Genomic DNA, 20,706 nt, shown 5'->3' with positions numbered 1-20,706 from the left:
CTGTCACGCTTCCGCCATCAAACAAAACCACTGGGAAATTCTGGATACTGGCTCCAAATGGGCAAGTCTCAGCAGCCAGCTGATATGGAGGAGATCAAAGCAGAAGGACTAAGCTGACTTTGACGATGGGCACTACATCTCAATTATGTTATTGCAGAAAAAAATACTTAAAGATTCATTCTACATGGCTGGAACAGCTGTCTGCCGTGTGTGCTGCCACGAGCATGCCCCTTTGTATCCTTTTCAAGTCAAGACTGGATGTTACAGAGCTGTCATGGTGATTCCACCCATCACCACCCCTAAAGTACTCTCACTTCATTTTTCTTTGCCCTGATCGAGGCCTCTGGCAAACCTAGAAAGACGTGACACATGATAGATCCATTACAAGGTGAGGAATGAAAACAGCTTTCTACCTACTGTATGATTATCCTCGGCACAGATACTTAAGCCAGTGAAGTACAAAAATATCTCTTTTATTTAGATTTTTTGTTGTTATCTTCGAATCTACGTGCCAGCGTGCACACTCTCTATAATGGAGGGGTTATGTGGGGAAGCATGCAGGGGTGAGCTGAGGTGAGGCATGAATGCTTGGCACAAGCGTGATTTGGACAGGATGGGCAGATGACAGACAGTGGGTACATGAAAATAAGCGTGCGTGTGAGGTTAAGAGAGTGACAGGATGAAATGGGTGTGAGTAGGGTTTGACTGCAGCACCTTTTCCCGTGCCACTTCCTGGCTTGCAAGGCCTGAGAGTCGCTCTGGGAGATGGTCTCTTAAAGGAATAGTACACCCAAAACATGATTAGCCTTCATTTTCTACTCACCCCCATGCTGAACAACACTCTGGAGTACTTTTTTGATATCTCAAATGCATCTGGAGATCTGGGAGGCTTCTTGCTGTCTGCTGACATTCAAATAATGGAGGTATATGGTGCCCGAGGCAGAAAGGTCCATAAAAGTCCACAAAAAACGTGTCAATATTCCTACATACTGCTCGTCCAATGTATTCCAAGTGTCCTGAGTGGGTAGCATCCATAATTTACTCGAAACGAAGTCATTTAGAATGTTTTTAGAGCATAAACAGTAGTGTATAGGATTTCCTAAAAGCGCGTTCACGAGTCTACGGAAACCGCGGCAGACCAAACCAGATGAAAGTGCGCATTCAGCGTCTGCTCTGCTGATAATGCAAGCGTAGAAGAAGAAATGTGCTGTTTACCTGTGCAAAGAAAGAAACAACGAAAGAAAAATGTCTGAGGACTTCAGTGTTGAGGAAGAGCATGAGTTCTTTGCCGAGCTGAATGCGCACTTTGGTCTGGTTTGGTCTGCCGCAGTTTCCGTAGACTCGTGAACGCGCTTTTAGGAAATCCTATACACTACTGTTTATGCTCTAAAAACATTCTAAATGACTTCGTTTCGAGTAAATTATGGACGCTACCCACTCAGGACACTTGGAATACATTGGACGAGCAGTATGGAGGAATATTGACACGTTTTTTGTGGACTTTTATGGACCTTTCTGCCTCGGGCACCATAGACCTCCATTATTTGAATGTCAGCAGACAGCAAGAAGCCTCACAGATCTCCAGATGCATTTGAGATATCAAAAAAGTACTCCAGAGTGTTGTTCAGCATGGGGGTGAGTAGAAAATGAAGGCTAATCATGTTTTGGGTGTACTATTCCTTTAACATCTCTCACAAATCCTGCTAAACTTGAACTGTTCATAGAGAGATATTTCAAGTTTTTGTAATAGAGAAAATATATTCCAGGGGTCACTGTAGAGGTAAATTATCCTGAGTGCTGTTTTTGATGTGTTTTTGTATCAGCTTGTCAGTGTCCAGCTTCTTGTGAAAGTTTTCACTTATGACTAGTCAAGTTGTAAACTGAAATATTTTTTTCTCCTCTTTAAACACACAATAATACAAACTAACCAGACCAAGAATAGGTGATAACAAAAGAAGGAAGAAGTGAATGGGAGCTTTAATATCTATATGTATGCTTTTCATTTAAACTTCTAGAGCGTGAGATATTTTAAAAAGGCCGAATATAACGCCAAAGTTCCACTGATTTGTCCTGTTAAACTAGCAACCTTGGACTTTTGTAAAACATGTAGGATTTGGAAGTGTCAAACTTTTGGGAATCCAGGTAAAGATCTAAATTTGCATTCTCTGACCATGGTTGGGAGAAGGATAACTTCAAATGTTGATTCTTTTGTTTTTCTTTTAAAACTGAAGTGACAAATTGATTTACTATCTTGGCTCCTCTCTGCACTAAATTTGAGTAGATTTTTCTGACCTACATCTCTCAGACCTGCATCTTAATCACACTTCCATCCTTCCTGCAACCTGACCCAAGTTGCCAGATTATTAAAAGCCTTGTGTGAGTAAATTTCCAGTGTTATTTTTCTGCCTGCTTTCGATTACACTTTTTTCTCCTGGATGTCCTTGTTCTGCTTTGCCCACATGAGTTATTCTTCACTTATGTGCCCTGACTCCTGATTCCAGCTGTCCCATAAATTCTTGCCTTTTATTCTACTGTTATGTGTTTATATTCCCTGACATCAGAGTTCTGCCCACTCCCTGAGTTTATTTTCTTGAAATATTTGTGATCTGCTACTGGAGCTTCTGGAGAAAAGTTCCCCATTCAACTACTGTGTGGTTCTCACAGACTGTCAAACTTTCACTGATGTAATCCTGATGTCAACAGCCCATTGGACCAAGGAGCTGAAAATCAGTTTCCCAGATGTTCCAAAAATTCTGAGAAGGTAATTGGCTTTATTGTTGATCTTTTCGCCATCCTCAAGTTCTGACCATGCCACCAATCTTTCTCTCTTCACCTCAGAGGTTCCTGATCCTGCTTTTTTTTCCAGCTTTTTTTTTCATTGTCAGTCCACTGTCAAGTACAGAGCAACGAAATTAATTCTCTGCGTTTAATTAATCCCCTTGAGGAGCAGTGGGCTGCCATTGTGTGTCGCCCAGGGAGCAGTGTGGGGTTAAGGGTTTTGTTCAGGGACCCAGAGTGTCAATCGGTGGGAGTGGGACTTGAACTCAGAACCTCTTGATTTCTACTAATGCCCTAACCACTAGGCCACACTTCCCTGTTGTTGTTAATGTTGTATTGAATTGCACTATACAAATAAACTTACCTTGAATTTAGAGGTTCTCAGATTTACCCTTTAAAGTGTGTCATGTTGATTATTATTAACTGACCACTCACAAGAACAAGTTCTGAAAAAAGAGATATATGTCATATTACACAGTAAAATATCTGAAATTAAATCAGATGAGTGAAAAATGTTACATTTCTAACTTTTGAGCAATAAGTCAGGTTCTCTTAAAGTGGGGTACTGTTGGGAAGTCATGGCCTGTCAACCTTACCTTCCGGGGATACATGTCCTTGTCTCTTTACTTTGAAAAAGACATCTTTAGATCTGACAGTCAGATCTGGGCAAAGACGAAATCAAACATTTGAGTTTTAGAACAGCTCTGAAAGATGTGAGAAAAATGTACACAAGCCCTTCAGTCCATTGCCACCTTTACAATAAATAGTTATTATGGGAATGTAAAGCAAATGATTGTCGAAGAGTCCAAGCAACTGCCTTATTGCCAGCTGCAAGGAACATTTTTAAACAAATTCAGCCACAGAAACCATCTCCAAAATACCTCACATATCTTAAATATTTAAGTGAACACGGTTACATACATTTTTAACACTGTATAATATTTCTGATATATTTAAGCATCACAGATGGACTTAATTACCTAATGCATAATCTAAGAGATTTGTAAAAGTTTCCAGCAGATTCCAAAACAGCCTCTTCCCCACTACTATAAGACTGCTGAATATTGAATAAAACGGCGAAAAAATAAAACTGTAAATCATACATCAGTCTTATGCTTACATTTGATCACCATGTTTACATTTTATCACTGCTGCACTTTAAGACATGGACATGTCTCGATAGCTGTACTGAAAGAAAGTTTGTTTTGTATACAGCCTGTGTGTACAACATAACAACAAAGTTTGTCTAAGTCCTAAGTCCAAAACTAAATAATTAGGTGAATTGCATGGTGGGGTGGTCTTCAGATTTATAATTTTCAGCCTTTTTGAGTGAATTTGACTGATTATTGGGCATGTATTGGTCCGTCCTTTCAGGTATAAGCTTTTTTTTACGTGCATGAAGGGTTACTAGCCGACTCTCTTTTTCTCTTTAGTCTGTCTCCATTGTTATCTTTCTCTTTGCTGACTCTGTGGAAAAATGGAGTGAAAATGCATTAACTGGATAAAGGGACTGGGCAGTTAACGGGAACAGTGTGATGTTCTAAGAAGATTTTACTCAATCCCCACATGATTGGCTCTTAGTTTGGCAACTACTTGATATTATCAGTTATCCCCTACATGTAAGGCTCACACCTTCATAGCAGATTCATATGATAGCCTGTTGTTCATTAAGCATGCGAGAAAAGCACAGATGCTGTCACCTGGCCTGGAAACAAAAAATGACAGCAAAATGGAGAACTGTCATGAAATGCGGACAGATGGACCCAGTATTCAAGGAGAGACAGTCAGTAGGAAAGTTCACAACGTTTATTAAATGAACAAACAAAACAAAAGTGGAGCTGTGGCTCGTGGACACTGCAGGATGGGGAATCACAGAACTCTGCAGGAGAAACACAGATAAGTGACCACGATCATCTGACAGAAGATGATTACCTGGTTTAACAGTCCAGTCCTAGAATGTCCCCAAGTGCTGCAGTCCCAGAGGACATGCTGGAAGCTGATCCTGGTCAGGGATCCAGAACAGACAGGGACAGGATCCAGATCAGGCAGGAACAGAAACAGGAGGCAGGATCCAGAGGGTAGCCGAGACAGGACGTGGAACCAGAACTTGATGCAGGACCTTTAAACTGGTCTCCACCTTAGAGCCAGACTTACTTGGATAAAAACTGAACCTCCCTGCATATAGAGCCAAAAACCCAGAGGACTCAGCAGGGGAGGAACAGTGGACGATTAGGAGACGAGACAGACACAAAACCCTCTTTCCACTGGCCGCCAGGATCCAAAGCATGAACCATGAAATAAACAGAACAGAAAAACAAATAATGATCTGGCACTGAATGCTCAGGCTGAATTGAATATAACCGAGAGGAAACAGGTGAGAGGAATAAATTATAATTGAGGCAGGGAGGGAAAACAACAGGTGAAAGGAATGACTATTTAAGGGAGAGCACACAGGCCAGATCATGACAAGAACATTTTTTTGTTTTGCCTGTTGATCTAATTTAGTTAAAACGTGATAGACCTATTTACAAATTTAATTTCATATTTTATCATCAACAGGTGATCAAACTCCATCACTGAAGCATAATCGTCTCTTTTATTCTCCTTAATCCTGTGTGTTTTCAATTCCTAAGAAGAGAACATGATTTCTGGCTGAGTTACTATTGTGCTACAGTGGAATATTAGTGCAGGTGTGCAAACCTGGGCCCTTGGCAGCCATCAGCCAGCATGGGTAAACAAACAAAAGCTTGGAGTACAAGCAAGATCCTATATTGCATACTCATAAACATTGGCACAGTAAGTTACCCTGGTGTAAACACTGAGCTCAGTTACAGTGCATGCATGTATAAGAATAGATGGCAAAATATCGCTCTGACTGTCAGGTAAAAACCTTAAGGATGTATTTTATGAAATGTGTTATAGAAAATTGGAAAACCAAGGGAAACATTTAAACAGCTGTAGACTCAGTAACGGGAGATTCCCGTTGGCAAATCCAATCACAGACTGTCGCCAAGGCTGCTCTGGTTCCACAGAAGAAATTAGGAATATAAAAACAGCCCTGGGGAGAACGAAAGTGACATGCTCCTGTTTATGGAGAGGGGGCAAATTTAAAAGTGGGGGATGCTTTCCAAAAACAAACTGATGCTTTTACAATTTAACAAAAATGAACTTCCTTTTGGGCTCTCTGTCGTGGAAACGGGGCCAATATTTAACAGAGCCTCCAGAGAAACCATCTGCTCCGTCAGGGAGGTGGCATTCAAACACAAACTACACTTTTCATTTTCAGAGCACTCATGTAAGACCCAAATAACTGAAAAATTTCACCAAAAACAAACTCCCTTTAAGGATTGTTTTTGGCAGCGCAGAGCTATGTGTGAACTCATCAGGTGTCGATATTGCAGCTATGCAAGTTATGAAACCCTCCCCAGGGACCCCACCAAATATAAACACCATGAAATACATGCCTGTCAATCTCGCCAGCGGTAGCCACCTAGGCTTATCCAGTTACCGTGCTGAATAAGAAAATTAGAAAATAAATAGCTGGTGGTACAGAGTTTCTGTTCGAGGCTGACTTAGAGAAACCGCTGTCTTCTGTTCCTGCCTGTAGGTAAACCAAACCCGAGCAAAATGATCTGCTAATAAATTCAACGCTTGCATTCCTTAAGTGTCTTGGATTTGATGATCCTAATCAAGGCAGGGTTTGACCTTCTAGTTAAATCCTTGGTTTAGGACTAAAGCTCTACGTCTCTAGAGGGCTGTTTCAGAGGATTAGAGGACACACCGGGCTTTACCCCCATGACCCAGATAAAAGGCTGGATGCTAAAAAGTTCCTAAAAGCACTTTTTATTTCTCAGAATATCTGTAAAACGTACTTGTTCTTTTCTAATTTAAGGCTTAAGTTTGATGAAAAGTGGAGTTCGAGCAGAAAGAGAAAGACTGGAACATGGCTGACATTTATCCTTACGGAGAAGAAAGAATGCTAAGTTGAGCTGTTCATAGTGTCATGTTTATATAACCCTCAGCGTGAAAATATTTATGAGCTCAGTGAAGCGAGCACACACACATACAAAAAAAAATTTATAGGAGACCTTGTTGGAAGTTTGCAGGCGTCAGCTAACAATATGAAGTCACCACAGCCCGCAGGCTACAACACCCACATGTTGTTCTACTCTCCCTCTGAATTTTAGAAACGCCGTCTCTGTGACAGCACGCTGTTCCCCATGTGATTTTAATCTGCACAACGTCACACCTTGGTGGTGGTTCTGCTTTCAATGCTCAGCCTCAGGAAAGTCTAAATCTAAAAGGAGGGGAGAGGTGAGCTGCTTCGGCGAGCGAGGTCAGGATCCCTACACTGCAAAAACAATCTAGAAATAGGTAAAAATTTCTTAAATTAAGTGTGTTCACCCTTAATTTGAGCAAGTAAATGAGATAGTTTGCCAATGGAAGGAGTGTTTTTACTCTTGAAATAAGATAATTAGATAATATGCCCTTGAAATAAGACAATGCAATTGTGTTTTCTTATTTTAAGTGTAAATTGTCTTGTTCCATTGGCAAAATGTCTTTTTTACCTCCTCAATTAAAGAACAAATACTCTTATTTTAAGAAAAAATGACTTATCTAGATATAGATTTTTTTGCAGTGTATGCTCAACACTGGAAAAAACAATCTAGAAATAAGTAAACATTTCTTAAATTAACGGTATTTACCCTTTATTTGAGTAGGTAAATGAGATTGTCAATGGAAGGAGTATTTTTACTCCTAAAATAAGATAATATGCACTTGAAATAAGACAATGCAATTGTGTTTTTTTATTTTAAGTGTAAATTGTCTTGTTCCATTGGAAAGATGTCTCTTTTACCTCCTCAATCCAAGAGCAAATGCACCTATTTTAAGTAAAAATTACTTGTCCAGATTTCAATTTTTTCCAGTGAAGTCCATTTGTGAGACGTCACCTACAGCTATGGTCCGAGCTGCTGTGTGCACAACCAGTGGTGTCCCCCTGTCAGATTTACTCTGTTTCACGATTTTTATGTCAGATTAAGTGTATTTACCCTTAATTTGAGTAGGTAAATGAGATAGTTGGCCAATGGAAGGAGTATTTTTACTCTTAAAATAAGATAATATACACTTGAAATAAGACAATGCAATTGTGTTTTTTTATTTTAAGTGTAAATTGTCTTGTTCCAGTGGCAAGATGTGTTTTTACCTCCTCAATCCAAGAGCAAATGCGCTTATTTTAAGTAAAAAGTGAAGGCAATTTGTGAGATGTCACCTACAGCTATGGGCTGAGCTGCTGTGTGCACAACCAATGGTGTCCCCCTGTCAGATTTACTCTGATTTTTTTGTCACACTTTAATGATTCAGATCAAACAATTATGAGTTAAGTAAATCAATTTAGTGTATAGTGATTACACCATTTATCAAGGGCATACACATTATAACCAATCTGGCCAAGTGAAAATAGATTAAACCTAAACCCCCTAAACTGTCATCAATAAACGTTTGTGACATCTGGCAATGAGTCGTTTACACCGCTGAGGGCTTTTGGAGTTCATTAAAAGTTTACAGCGCTGGATTTGACTTGGTTGCAACAGAATCACTTGACGCACTGCAAAAAAATTTAAATCTAAATAAGTCATTTTTTCTTGCAATAAGTGCATTTTTTTCTTGAATTGAGGAGGTAATTGAGACACTTTGCCAATGGAACAAGCCAATTTACATTTAAAATAAGAAAACACAATTGCATTGTCTTATTTCAAGTGAATATTATCTAATTATCTTATTTTAAGACTAAAAATACTCATTCCATTGGCAAATTATCTCATTTACCTACTCAAATTAATGGTAAATACACTTAATTTAAGACATTTTTTCTCATTTTTAGATGGTTTTTGCAGTGCAGAATCTTTTCACAAAGTAAATCATCTTTTTGTTAAATCATGAGCGCTTTGCCATTGTTTATATTCTATTCTGATATGACCTCTTGGATGGATTAGTGTAGCACTGCTGAAGTAATTTTAGTGGCCAGAAACTCGTCGGAGGGTTAGATATAACAGTCTCCAGACTGGAAATGATTTCATTCCTTATCTCTTCTTCAACTTCCACAGAGCTTGTTTCTGATGTGCAAAGGTGACTGTTGCTCTGAAACACAGGAGGCTCAATGGTGTTAATTACATCCAAGAATAACATGTTGCATTAACAAATGTTGAAACATGTAAAATATCACTACAGGTGAAAATTGTTGTTGTGAAGCGCTCTGAAATAATAAACTCACAAGACGACCGTTCTATATAAATGATCACCTTTTCTTCTCTTGTCTGCGTCTCATGAGGAAAGCCTCCCCCTGTCTGTCTACTGTCAGTGTGTTCTGACAATCAGCATCAAGAAGCCAGCTTCATGACCCACCTCTGCTCCATATACCCCATCTGAGGCTTAGCCTCACTGGAAGTGAAGGAATTTTGCGTGTTATCCAATCAGGGTTCTTAATGTGGGACATACTTATTAAATTAAGCACATTTTAACATATAGAGTTTACTGAATGAGGTTTAGCTTCCCTAGTATTCAATCAGAAATCATCACTGGAGCAGTGGCGGTTCCAGAAAATGTTCAGAGGGGTGACCAGGCAGCAACCTGAAATTACGTGAGGGTCATTTTATACTGATCACAGTGAACCAACAGGAACATGAACGAGCACAACATCCATATTTTATCCATATCATATATTTTTTCGTTAGCCTTTGTTTTTTGCTGATTTTTTGTAACTTTGACCTGGTGGGACCGGTTGTCCTGTTTTCGTTTTTTTTATATATATATATATTTATTAGAGTTTTTCTGTTAGACGGCCCTGTATAGGGTAGGCCCTCTGCTGTACCGTTTTGTTGCTTTGGATCGGCTCACCAGGTCCAACTTTCTGTTCATAATTTGTTTTTGTTTTTTTTCTTAGAGTTTTTTTTTGGACATGGGGACCTGGGGGAAAATCTGACTCTGTTTTTTTTTTTTTTTTTTTTCTGATCTAAAAAGAAGTTCCAGAGATTAAGAATAAAATAATTCTTTTGAACCTCATGTTTGTCTCGTGTCCTCAAATATGTTGTGGCGTGGGTGGTCGTAACAGGTGGCCAGGCAGCAACCTGAAAATACTTGAGGGTCAATTTATACTGAACACAGTGAACCAACAGGAACATGAATGGCCACAACATCCATATTTTCCAAATAAGTAACTGAAGACAGACCAGATTTTCATGAGGCCCTTGATAATAAACCTAGACACATTTGCAGGGGGAGTGTTGGTCTAGTGGTTAGAGCAGTGTGGTTTTGCTCTGAGAAGGATGCAAGTACCCGGTTCGATGCCCCATAGTCTGCACTCTGAGACACTGAGCAAAACCCTTAACCCCACACTGCTCCCCGGGCACCGCACAGTGGCAGCCCGCTGCTCCCCAAGGGGTCAAACGTAGAGGTAAATTTCTGTGTGAGATTAATAAAGTTCTGTTATTATTTATCCATTAGTGCTGTTTAAATTAACTAATATATATTAAAATAGGGGAGTATCAAGTTGCATTGAAGACTTATAAATGAGAGACATACTCTCCCCCCAAACTAATTAAAAGTGCATTAATTATGTAATTCCCATTATTTGTACTATATAGGTGGGAATAATGAATTGCTGTATCTTTGTTGTCACTTTTAGGTAAGCGTAATATCTTTAAAATGTCAAAGTAGGACATCCCACATGATGGTATAACCACTGCCCCCCTCTGGTTTAGAAAGGAACTGCTTGTTTTAGGGGCGGTGGAAACATTTTCCTCTAGCTCTGCCCCTACATCTCTACATTATAGATGTAAATAGTTCGCTTTTTTAAATTCCTTTTTTCTTCACGTTGTCAGGCAGATTCACTTTAACTCAGCCGCCTCATAACAGCCTGGCAGGAGGCATTTAAGATTCACAGAGGGTTAGTTATATATTTTCCAACAAAAACTACGTTTGGTGGGAAATGTTTTTTTATTTTTATTTTACTGTAATTAGAATCACTTTGATTATCTGAAACATTTAGACATGAAAGCATAAAAAGAAGAAGCCTACAAGGAGGTGAAAACTTTTTTTAAAGCAATGTTAGTTTTGGGCAGAGAGGCGAGACTTTCTGCTTTGCTGCTCTGAATCCTATTAGTGTTAACAGCCAAAAAAACACTTGTAGCAAATAAATGAGGTGTCCTCGTTACATGGGAACACAGAGGCTGATCACATATTACCATATTCTGGGTCCTTTGAACACATAATTTTTGCATGCATGACTCTTTAGTCCCTCCCTGTCCTTCATCGTCATTATTTGTCTTGGTTGACCTCCTTCCTCCTTCAGCCAAACTGAACCGTTTCTGTCCCTCCGACTGTGTGCCACACTGAATTAAACCAGCCTTTTGTGATATCGCACTAATGCTGTTCTGCTTCAAACGCTCCTATCAAATCCTCTCAACTTGCAGACAGCAGATGTGAAAACCCCGATGAGGCCGGGACTCCAGCAGTGAACAGCTTGATGGTGCTGCTGGTGGGGAGACTCCAGATAAAATCCTTAGTGGCTGTATCAAGTTAATTTCTCCCTCATAAAGTCAGCAGACTGACGAGATTATGTGTCCCACGTCGGCAGGAAATCGGATCTCTGTGTTGGATCGAAAGGAAATTAAAAGAGAACAACAAGGTTTAGACAAAGGCAGACTAACTTCCCTCTGCTGCATTCATGTCAAGTAAAACTTCAGCAACAAAACCAGCAGGATCGGAATAATCATCTGAGCTATTTTCTACATCTATGCTGCTATAGGCTTAGACTGCTGGAGGACATAGGGAGCATTTTTTCTCCTTTTTTTTGTAGTATTTGTTAGTTCCACACAACTTAATGTCTCTCTGCTTTTTTTTTCACATTAGCTTTATTTGGTCTGTTAATGTGTCATCAGCATGTCTTGCAAGTCAGTGACATGATGCAATTAGCTGGTTTTCTTGATAGAAACTTTTAACCAATCTGACTGTATTGTCTCTGTGGAGTGACTTTAGATGATGTGCTGTGAATTGGTGCAATATAAATACAGTGTATTAAACTGATTCATGCACGTGCAATCCAGAAAAATTATCTATGAAGCAAAACAAAAAGACATCTGAAAAGTGTTTACTATGACCTGCTGGACGCTTAACCCCTGCATAGTCCACACAGAACTAGGGGAAAAGGGCCTGTAGCTACGCAGTTTCTTGTGCATGGAATTATTTACAAAGAAGCTGGAAGTTTACAGAGTTTATATCTTTAAATGCTTTTAAGTTGAAAGTGAAAGAATTTGAAGCAGCCTCAAAGATCTGTAATTGTTTTACTTGGTATGTTTTTTATGTACCTGTCATTTAATTTAATGTATCTCTGTTTTTTTTTATCTAACTTTGCTGCCTCTTGGCCAGGACTCCCTTAAAAAATAGGTTTTTAATCTCGATGGGATTTTATTTTCCTGGTTAAATAAAAGTTAAATAGCTTTCTTAAGGTAGGAGGTCTCTAACAGGTTTTCTTGCAAGATTACTTTTATTTAGCTCCATCCAGCTACTCTAAGCTTAAATCATCTCTTCCTGATCTCGCATGTTTCGACTACCACCATGTGTGTGGATGGAGAATTATTACTGATGCTCAGTGCAAGTTTTCCTGCACACCAAACTTCTGCATGTCAGCTAAACTGTTCTACTTTTTGCATCATGGAAAGACAGTGAGTTAGTTCATTATACCTTGACACTTTGGGAATAACAACCCTACATGCTTTTAGTTTGGTTTTGTTAATTTTTTTTTTAATTGTAGATGTTTTTCATGGGTTTTTACATGTTGTACTTTGCAGCTTATAAATAATTTCTTTGCTGCATTAAGGTTGGCCAAAACAAAATAACTCACAAGCTCGATTCTTAACGTGATTTCCCATCATAGGGGAAAGATCCACCTGAAGCTAACATGCAAATTACAAAACGGCGCTCCATGCAGTACATCTACTGTTAAAAAACAAATAAAAATCCTCAGCGATAGCTTTTTCATCCGCTGGGACGTTAAAACCTGTGATAGAAATCGAAATTCACATTTCCACTTTTCCAATCTATATCCCCGAGCTGTAAATCCTGAGATGCCTTCATTGACTCCATATATTGATTGAGTCTTCCTCTCATGTTTGAATTACTATACAGCTTGGCACTGGCAGCTTGTATGCATGTGTCTCCACTGAATGTGGATTTACAGTATTTGCAAGCCTGTGCGCCTTGAGGCCGTTCTGCACAGCTAAAAGCCCTCTACCTCATTCCCAACATCTATCTGCTCACACTCCGCCGCTAAAACAGTTTCATCAGGACCTAATGGGGCTTAGCAGCCTGAGAAGGCTGCAGAAACAAGGGCCACACTGATACAATAATAAGACTTCCACTACAAATGTTGTCCTAATTGGAATCATCTATTCACTTTACAGTGCATTATCGCTGGCGTGTTGCTGGCTTTCTCTGAGGCATGCACTTCATTTAATTAATGAAACTCTACTTACTGCTGAGGATTATCTTGCACTTGCCTTTATTGAGAGAAAAGCAAGGCAAAGGCAATAAAGTCAAGCTCTAATCTGCGGCAATATTTCAATGTTTTAAATTTGCTTTGCAGGATTTTCCACATGATTTGGGACACAGCTCGCTCCGCTCATTGTGAAAGTAAAGTATGCATTATTCCGTTGTTCTCATTTACAATTTAGCTAAAGCACAGAACATTTACAAAGTAAAAGGTTATTTTATTTTCTGCTGATGGTTAATGGTTGGCTGACATTATGGCTTGTCTAAAATAGGAGAAATCAGATTTTCATTTGAAAACAGGTACATTTTGTAGGATTTGGAGCCCTTTTTAATACACCTTAGATTAATGCAGCTTTCTTGGCTTTTCCTAATTAATTAAGCATAAGTTTTTCATGATGCATGGCAGTGATTTGAGAGGAATTGCTTTGCATTTTCCTTTATTCACTTTTTTTTCCTTTTGTTTCTTTCTACTTTTTATGTCATATCCACTGTTAGGTTACAAACAATTTTGATTGTTTCGTTATATATATAAATTCTACTGGGATTCCTATTCTTTTGTTTAATTGTTTTTCTTTTTTTTTTCTTTGTATTTATTGGAAAATTAAAATCAATTAAAAATTGATTTTGAGAAAAGAGAAATAATTTTAAATGTAATTTTTTTTAAGACCAGACTTTGAGGGTCAATGATAAAAACAAAATCAAATAGCAAATGAAATAGAGCGGTAATGATAAAAACAATTTTCTTAACAAGCATTTAAACAATCTGACTTCACTGGAAATGTATATTTCCACTGAGTCAACAAATTACAGGCAAACGAGAGATTTTCCACCTCCTTTCTCCAACAGGGCCTCACTCTGCAGCTCTGGCCTCAGGTTCGGGATCCTGACATACTTTCGTGGCCTTACACTAAGTTGTGCACACAAGAGCAGATTATAAATGAAAGCTCAGACCGGAGCGGCGTCTCTGTCAGTTAAGTGAGGTGGGGTTTCAGAGTGAGTGTCAGCTGTTTTCTCAGCCATTTTTTGCTTCCAGAGTCAACATACCAACAAACCAACCAGAAGCCATCACAATGCAGTGCGAAGAATCAGAGAAAACTGGAAGAAAAGTGGATTTCTTTCTTTATTTCTCCTTTTGAAAAAGCCAAGGTTTCCCAGGTTTGGCCCTCGCAGCCCATATGCCTGCAGTTATTCATCTGGGCGGACACATCAATTACCACTAATTAACCAGATGATGGTCTGGTGAGCAGAAAATAAAGGAGGTGATTAATCACTTCGAGCACCTCCAGGCCTGCTACCCAACCTTAAAAAAGGGGGACGGGGAAAAGAAGAGCTGCCGGGTTGCGCTTTGCCTTGATGACATGCCCAGAACCAGGATGTGTCCAACTCATTGTAGAAAGAAAACAGGAGAAAATGGAAGATCCCTCTGAGGATTACATTAGCAGTAATAATCCAGCCAACAGACCTGATGGAGAAATCAAAACTTCATCTTTGAGTTTATACGTTGCTCGCTCTCAGTGTCTGACAGAAATCATATTAAGGTCTTTTTTTTTTCATTAAAGGCAGGGGATTTCCTGCCCCTGCTGAGGTGCTGCTTTTCTCTCATTTTGCTCGGCTCTGTGAGCGAGTTATACTGGCGGTTTGGTTGATGATGTAATCGTGGAAAGATCCTGGGTGCAGTCAAACTAGTAATCCACTGGGAAAGCTTTCATCCGGACAAAAATGGATGGGGTTTTTTCGGAAATAAACAAGTAAATGTTTAAAACAGGCAAACATCAGATGAGGGTGTGAAATAGGAAGTTTTTCTGGGGTGACTGACAGTGCAAAGATTTGTCAAATCCTCAATTTTTGTCCGGTTGAAAACAAAAACACCAAGGAATTATACTGGGATATTATGTGATTAACTGAAAAACAGTTTAATTACGGAAGAAAGGCTGTTTTTGTTTTTTAGAAATTAAATTGTGAACATATCTTGTATTCGTCTAAAAGAGAAAAACTCACTTTAATCATATCTCCAAGTCTTCTGAAGCAAATTTCTACATATTTTCTTGACCTGGTTTTCAAATCCAAATTTAAAGCAGATTATCTACAGGATCTAGGTCTGGACTTTGGCTATTCTAACAAATGAATCTGTCATGATCTAAACTGCTCTGCTTTAGCTCTGGCTTTATATTCACGGTCTATTTATCATGTAGTTCCATCCATCTTCCCCTAAAACTTTGCATGACTCCGACTCTATGGGCTTTATTTCTTTAACAGTTAGCTTTCCCTACATACAGCCTAATATTGTATGCCAGAAGGTTTGTACACTGGAAAATGATCTAGAAATAAGTAAATATTTCTTAAATGAAGCGAATTTGCCCTTACTTTGAGTAGGTAAATGAGATAGTTTGCCAATGGAATGAGTATTTTTACTCTAAAAATAAGAAAATTAGATAATATGCACTTGAAATAAGATAATTATTAATTTTTAGTGTAAATTGTCTTGTTACATTGGCAAGGTGTCTCTTTAACCACCTCAATCCAAGAACAAATACACTTATTTTAAGAAAAAAATGACTTTGATTTTTCTGGTAACGGTCTCATCTGACTCAAGTAGCTTCTCCCAAATGTTCTGTGTCCTTAGCATGTCAGGTATTTTATTGTTGTAATTGTTGTTGTAATATTGTTGTATACTGAGTGTATACAAAACAAAAATTTGTTTTTTACAGCTTTCATGACATTTCCAAACCTTAAAGTGCAGCAGAGATCAAATGTAAACAGTGTGGGAGGAAAAAAATGTTGCAAAAAACGCATTGATATGGAATTTCAGAGTATTAAATATATATGGTGCAATTATGCAGTGTTTTGATTTTGTGTTGTTTAGTTTGATGCAGAGTCTGTCATGATTTTTTTCACTGCAAAAATGATCTAGAAATAAGTAAAAAATTTCTTAAATTAAGTGTTTTGAGTCGGTAAATGAGATAGTTTGCCAATAGAATGAGTATTTTTACTCTTAAAATAAGATAATTAGATAATATGCACTTGAAATAAGACAATGCAGTTGTGTTTTCTTATTTTTAGTGTAAATTGTCTTGTTCCATTGGCAAAATGTTTCTTTTACCTCCTCAATTCAAGAACAAATGCACTTATTTTAAGAAAAAATGACTTACCGGTATATAGATTTAGATTTTTTGCTGTGAAATTCGAAATATCATTTCATTTCAAAATGACAGCAAAAGTTGATCATGTGTATGTCTTAGACATGTACTGCAAAAACTGATCTAAAAATGAGTCAATATTTCTTTAAATAAGTGTGTTTACCCCTAATTTGAGATGATCTGCCAGTGGAATGAGTATTATGACCATAAAATAATATCATTAGAAAATATGCACTAAAAATACGATAACAGAGTTCTTTTTTTCATATTTTAAATGCAACTCATCTCATTCCTGTGGCAAATTATCTCACCTGCTGAAAACAATTAAATATGTATTTATTTCTAGAAAAGAAATACTACTTACATCATTCTATTTATTTATTTTGCACAGTGTGTCAAACAAAAAAAAAAGCAAACAGCAACTGCGTGGAAATAAACAGTAAGTAAATAGCTTACTTATCATTTTCCCACCTAAACTATGGATCTCTGGAGCACCTAAGTAAGTCATGGTGAAGATTTACAGTTATCCAGGTCATAGTCATTCTAAAAAGTTCGAAGACGTTTCGCTTCCCATCCACACTGCAAAAATGATCTCAAAATTAGTAAAAAAATGTCTTAAATTAAGGGTATTTACCCTTAATTTCAGCAGGTAAATAAGATGATTTGCCAATGGAATGAGTATTTTTACTCTTAAAATAAGGTATCTAGATATTATGCACTTGAAATAAGACAATGCAGTTGTTTATTTCTTTTTTTAAGTGTAAATTGTCTTGTTCCATTGGCAAAGTGTCTCACTTAAATGCTTAATTCAAGAAAAAATGCACTTATTTTAAGAAAAAATGACTTATTTAGATTTCATTTTTTTGCAGTACAGGAAGCTTTTTCAGTTCAAAATGTCAGAAAGAGCATTAAGTTCAAGTCTTTTTAACGAGACTTTATTGATCCACTCTATAACGCCTGAAACTTAATGCTATTTATGACATTTTGAATTGAAAAAGCTCAAATGTCTTTGAACTTGGAAACAAAGTCCAGTGGATTTTTTTTTTTTTTTTTTTTTTTTTACTTTTTTGGAAAACCTAAGTTAGTTATTCTTTCTTGAAATAAGTGCTTTGTTTTTCTTGAATTGAGCAAATTACTGAGACACTTTGCCAATGGAATAAGACAGTTTACATTTAAAATAAGAAAAAAACATCTACAGTCTCTTATTTCATCTGCATATCATCTAATTATCTCATTATAAGAGTAAAATATTAATTCCAATGACTTAAATTAAGGGAAAATACACTTATTTTGATGAATTTTTATCAATTTTAGAAGGTTTTTACAGTGAGGCTGCTACTCTGATCAGTTCTCTCCCTTTGGATCTTTTAGTCGGAGCTGATTTCCATGTCTTTTTGGGTTTGCTGTCATTTCATGCTCCTAATTAGGAGACTTCTTAAGGGAATTTATGAAACAGAAATTTATTAGGGGTTCTCACTTTTAGGGTGTTTTTGGTCCATGTGGGACTGAATAAAAATATAAGTATACTAAAATAAAAATGTGAAAAGTTTTGAAGGGTTTAGGATTCTTTTCTTGGTTTTGTTCATCGACAGAATGACTTTCAGGTGAGATTTTTTTTTCTCTTTCCTGTTGAAAATCAGAGCATGCTGATGTTGTATGGGAAATGATTTCCGTCCTGATCCAGGAAAATATTTAATCCGGCTGGAGGAAGCCAGGAATTTGTCTTGCAGATGTTTTTTTTCTTTTAAGAGGGGGGTGATTTTTTTTTAAAGCCTATTTATGACTCAGTTATATGGTTCCTGCAGAAATCACAACATGCCACATGAAATCCAGCTATTTCTCTTTACTCCTCTCTGTTGAAGGTAAATTAAATTATGACAGCCTGTTTATAGAGATCTACCAAGAAAAGCGCAGCAGCTTCTTATATAAAACAGGATCAGCTAAGCTGTGCAGCAGCAGCCCAGAAAGTCGTGTCTGTTGCGCACTGAGCTACTGCTATCATCAGCCCTGCTTGATGAGGGAGTCTGGGCTGTTTTGCTGTTGTGGACTCACCCCATGTGTGCTTTATTACCTCATCTTCTCTACTGATTTATGACTGCTGTGACGGCCCACTTTTCTGGGCTGTTTATATGTGCTGAAGATGAAAGAAAATCATGGCTTTATTACCTAGACCTAGTGGGTCTGTTTACAAAGCAGAGGGCCTCAGTGGAGAGCTGCAGCACCTGCAGCTCACATTTCTGCTCTGCTTTTTTAGAAACACCAAAGCGTGTGCAGACTTTCACCTGAAATATACAGAATATTAAATATTCTTTGCTGCAAGAAAATCATTAGTCTGCTCCTGATGCGGACATGTCATCCTCCTGACCCAAACCCTGAAGAGGAAGCTTAGTGTTTATCTGAAAAAGGATTCCTTGCTCTGTTTTCCATGGACAGTAACCCCAAATGTAACTCAAGGCTGGGTTTAGATGCTTCTGTCCTCTAAGCTTCATATTTACATCTGCAGTCTGAACATCTGCTTGCCTGTAGCGCCACCCTGTGGAGAAGAAATAAATAACAATGAAGCTTATGATGATGACAGCCTGCATCCCCAATTTATTTTGCAAACTATATGAAAAAAAACCTGCAAACTCTTATATTTGTGATTCTCAGTTTATAACATTAAAGTCGGGTTCCGGCATATTTTTGATGTTTCTTTTTTGCTAGAAGTTGCATGCAGTCTTTGTGCATCAGTTGGTCGCCTACGGTTACTTCAGCTTCCAACCACAGGTCAAGAACAAGGCTGTCAGTAAAGGGTCATGTTATCTGCTGAGCAGAAGTAGGTGGCAACTAGTTACATTTAATTTAACCCTGTAATGCCAAATGTATCATATTTGATACATACGGTTTCTGAAATGTTTTGCGTCTGACACCTTTTGCATAATTTAATGGTAAAATCTATGCTCAAAATCCTATTGTACACAATCAGATATACCTGATAACAGAGGGCAGAAGACTGCACAAAAAATATTTTATATCAAAAATGTATTTCTGTTTTTTCTTTTTACATATTTTGTTAAAAGGCCAAATAAGGACTTCAAACCCAAAAGAAAGTAATTTTCTGGGTTTTTTTTATTCTTGGATTGGGCTTTAAAGGGTTAAAGAAAAAAAAAATTGGAGTAGCTTTACAGAATTGTACTTTTTACTTTTACTTGAATTAAAATATAATAAAGTACCACTACTTTTACCTGAGTTAAATTTCTGGGTACTCCATCTGTTGTAACTTATGAAGAAAAATAAAAGCTTGTAAACAAATATGTACCACTGAGGGACACACTTTCTTCTTTGTACTGAAGGCATATTGTGTAAATTCTTAGTCATTTGGGTCGTATAACTGACTTTAACGTTTTCTGAAGACTTTGACACCTATTCAGGAGTCTTTCAGTTCAAAGCTTTTTGGTTAAATGTTATTTTCCATCTGCTGAGTGAAACTATTGATTTTCTTTAATAACTTTATTTCCAATTTTATTTTATGTATAATTTTTATTCTTTGAAACACCAGCATTTGCATATAACTTAATATTTGGTTCAAAATGGGTTACCAGATGTCACTGACTCGTGTTCAGCCCAAAAAAATTTTCATAAACCGCCTGGATATACGAAAAATCTCACCCAATTTGAAAGTATTGTTCTCTTAGGACATAAATCTAAAGGAAAAATTTCCCCCCATAGACGGCCATCCTAAACTGCCAGATTGGGAAACATCCCAAACTTTCAACAATGCATGTAAGACAGGAAACGTTAGCCTTTAGATGCAAAACCCCATCATGCACCGCAACATATTTTTGCAAATAATTTGAAAATAAAATCTCCAAATATAAGAGGAGCATCGTAGTTAGGTTTAAAGAAAGCATTTTAGTTTTATTTTAATTTAGTTTGTTGAACGGATTTTACAGTTTGAAGAAATAGAAAATTACACGCTATGCCAACCATCACAAGGATGTGCATGACAAGGAAGGGCTTTATATACTGCATGCATCATGAAGGTAGTTAATATTTTATTACTTCTTTAGCTCCTTGAGTTATTTACTGTACCAGGTAGGAGCTTCGGCTGAAGAATAAGTATTGAGGCTGGTATGATTTAAGGAGGGCTGGATCTCGCACACTGAAAATAGGACCGGCCCAACAGGCAAATGACTGGTATTACAGGTTACCAGTTCAAGCCTGGTTATACGGTACTTGAGTAGCCTTCTAACCAAACACTTTT

The sequence above is a fragment of the Cyprinodon variegatus genome, unplaced genomic scaffold, assembly GCF_000732505.1.
Source record: "Cyprinodon variegatus isolate N-32 unplaced genomic scaffold, C_variegatus-1.0 Scaffold8, whole genome shotgun sequence".
Classification (NCBI taxonomy): Eukaryota; Metazoa; Chordata; class Actinopteri; order Cyprinodontiformes; family Cyprinodontidae; genus Cyprinodon; species Cyprinodon variegatus.
This window is presented reverse-complemented; position numbering follows the sequence as displayed.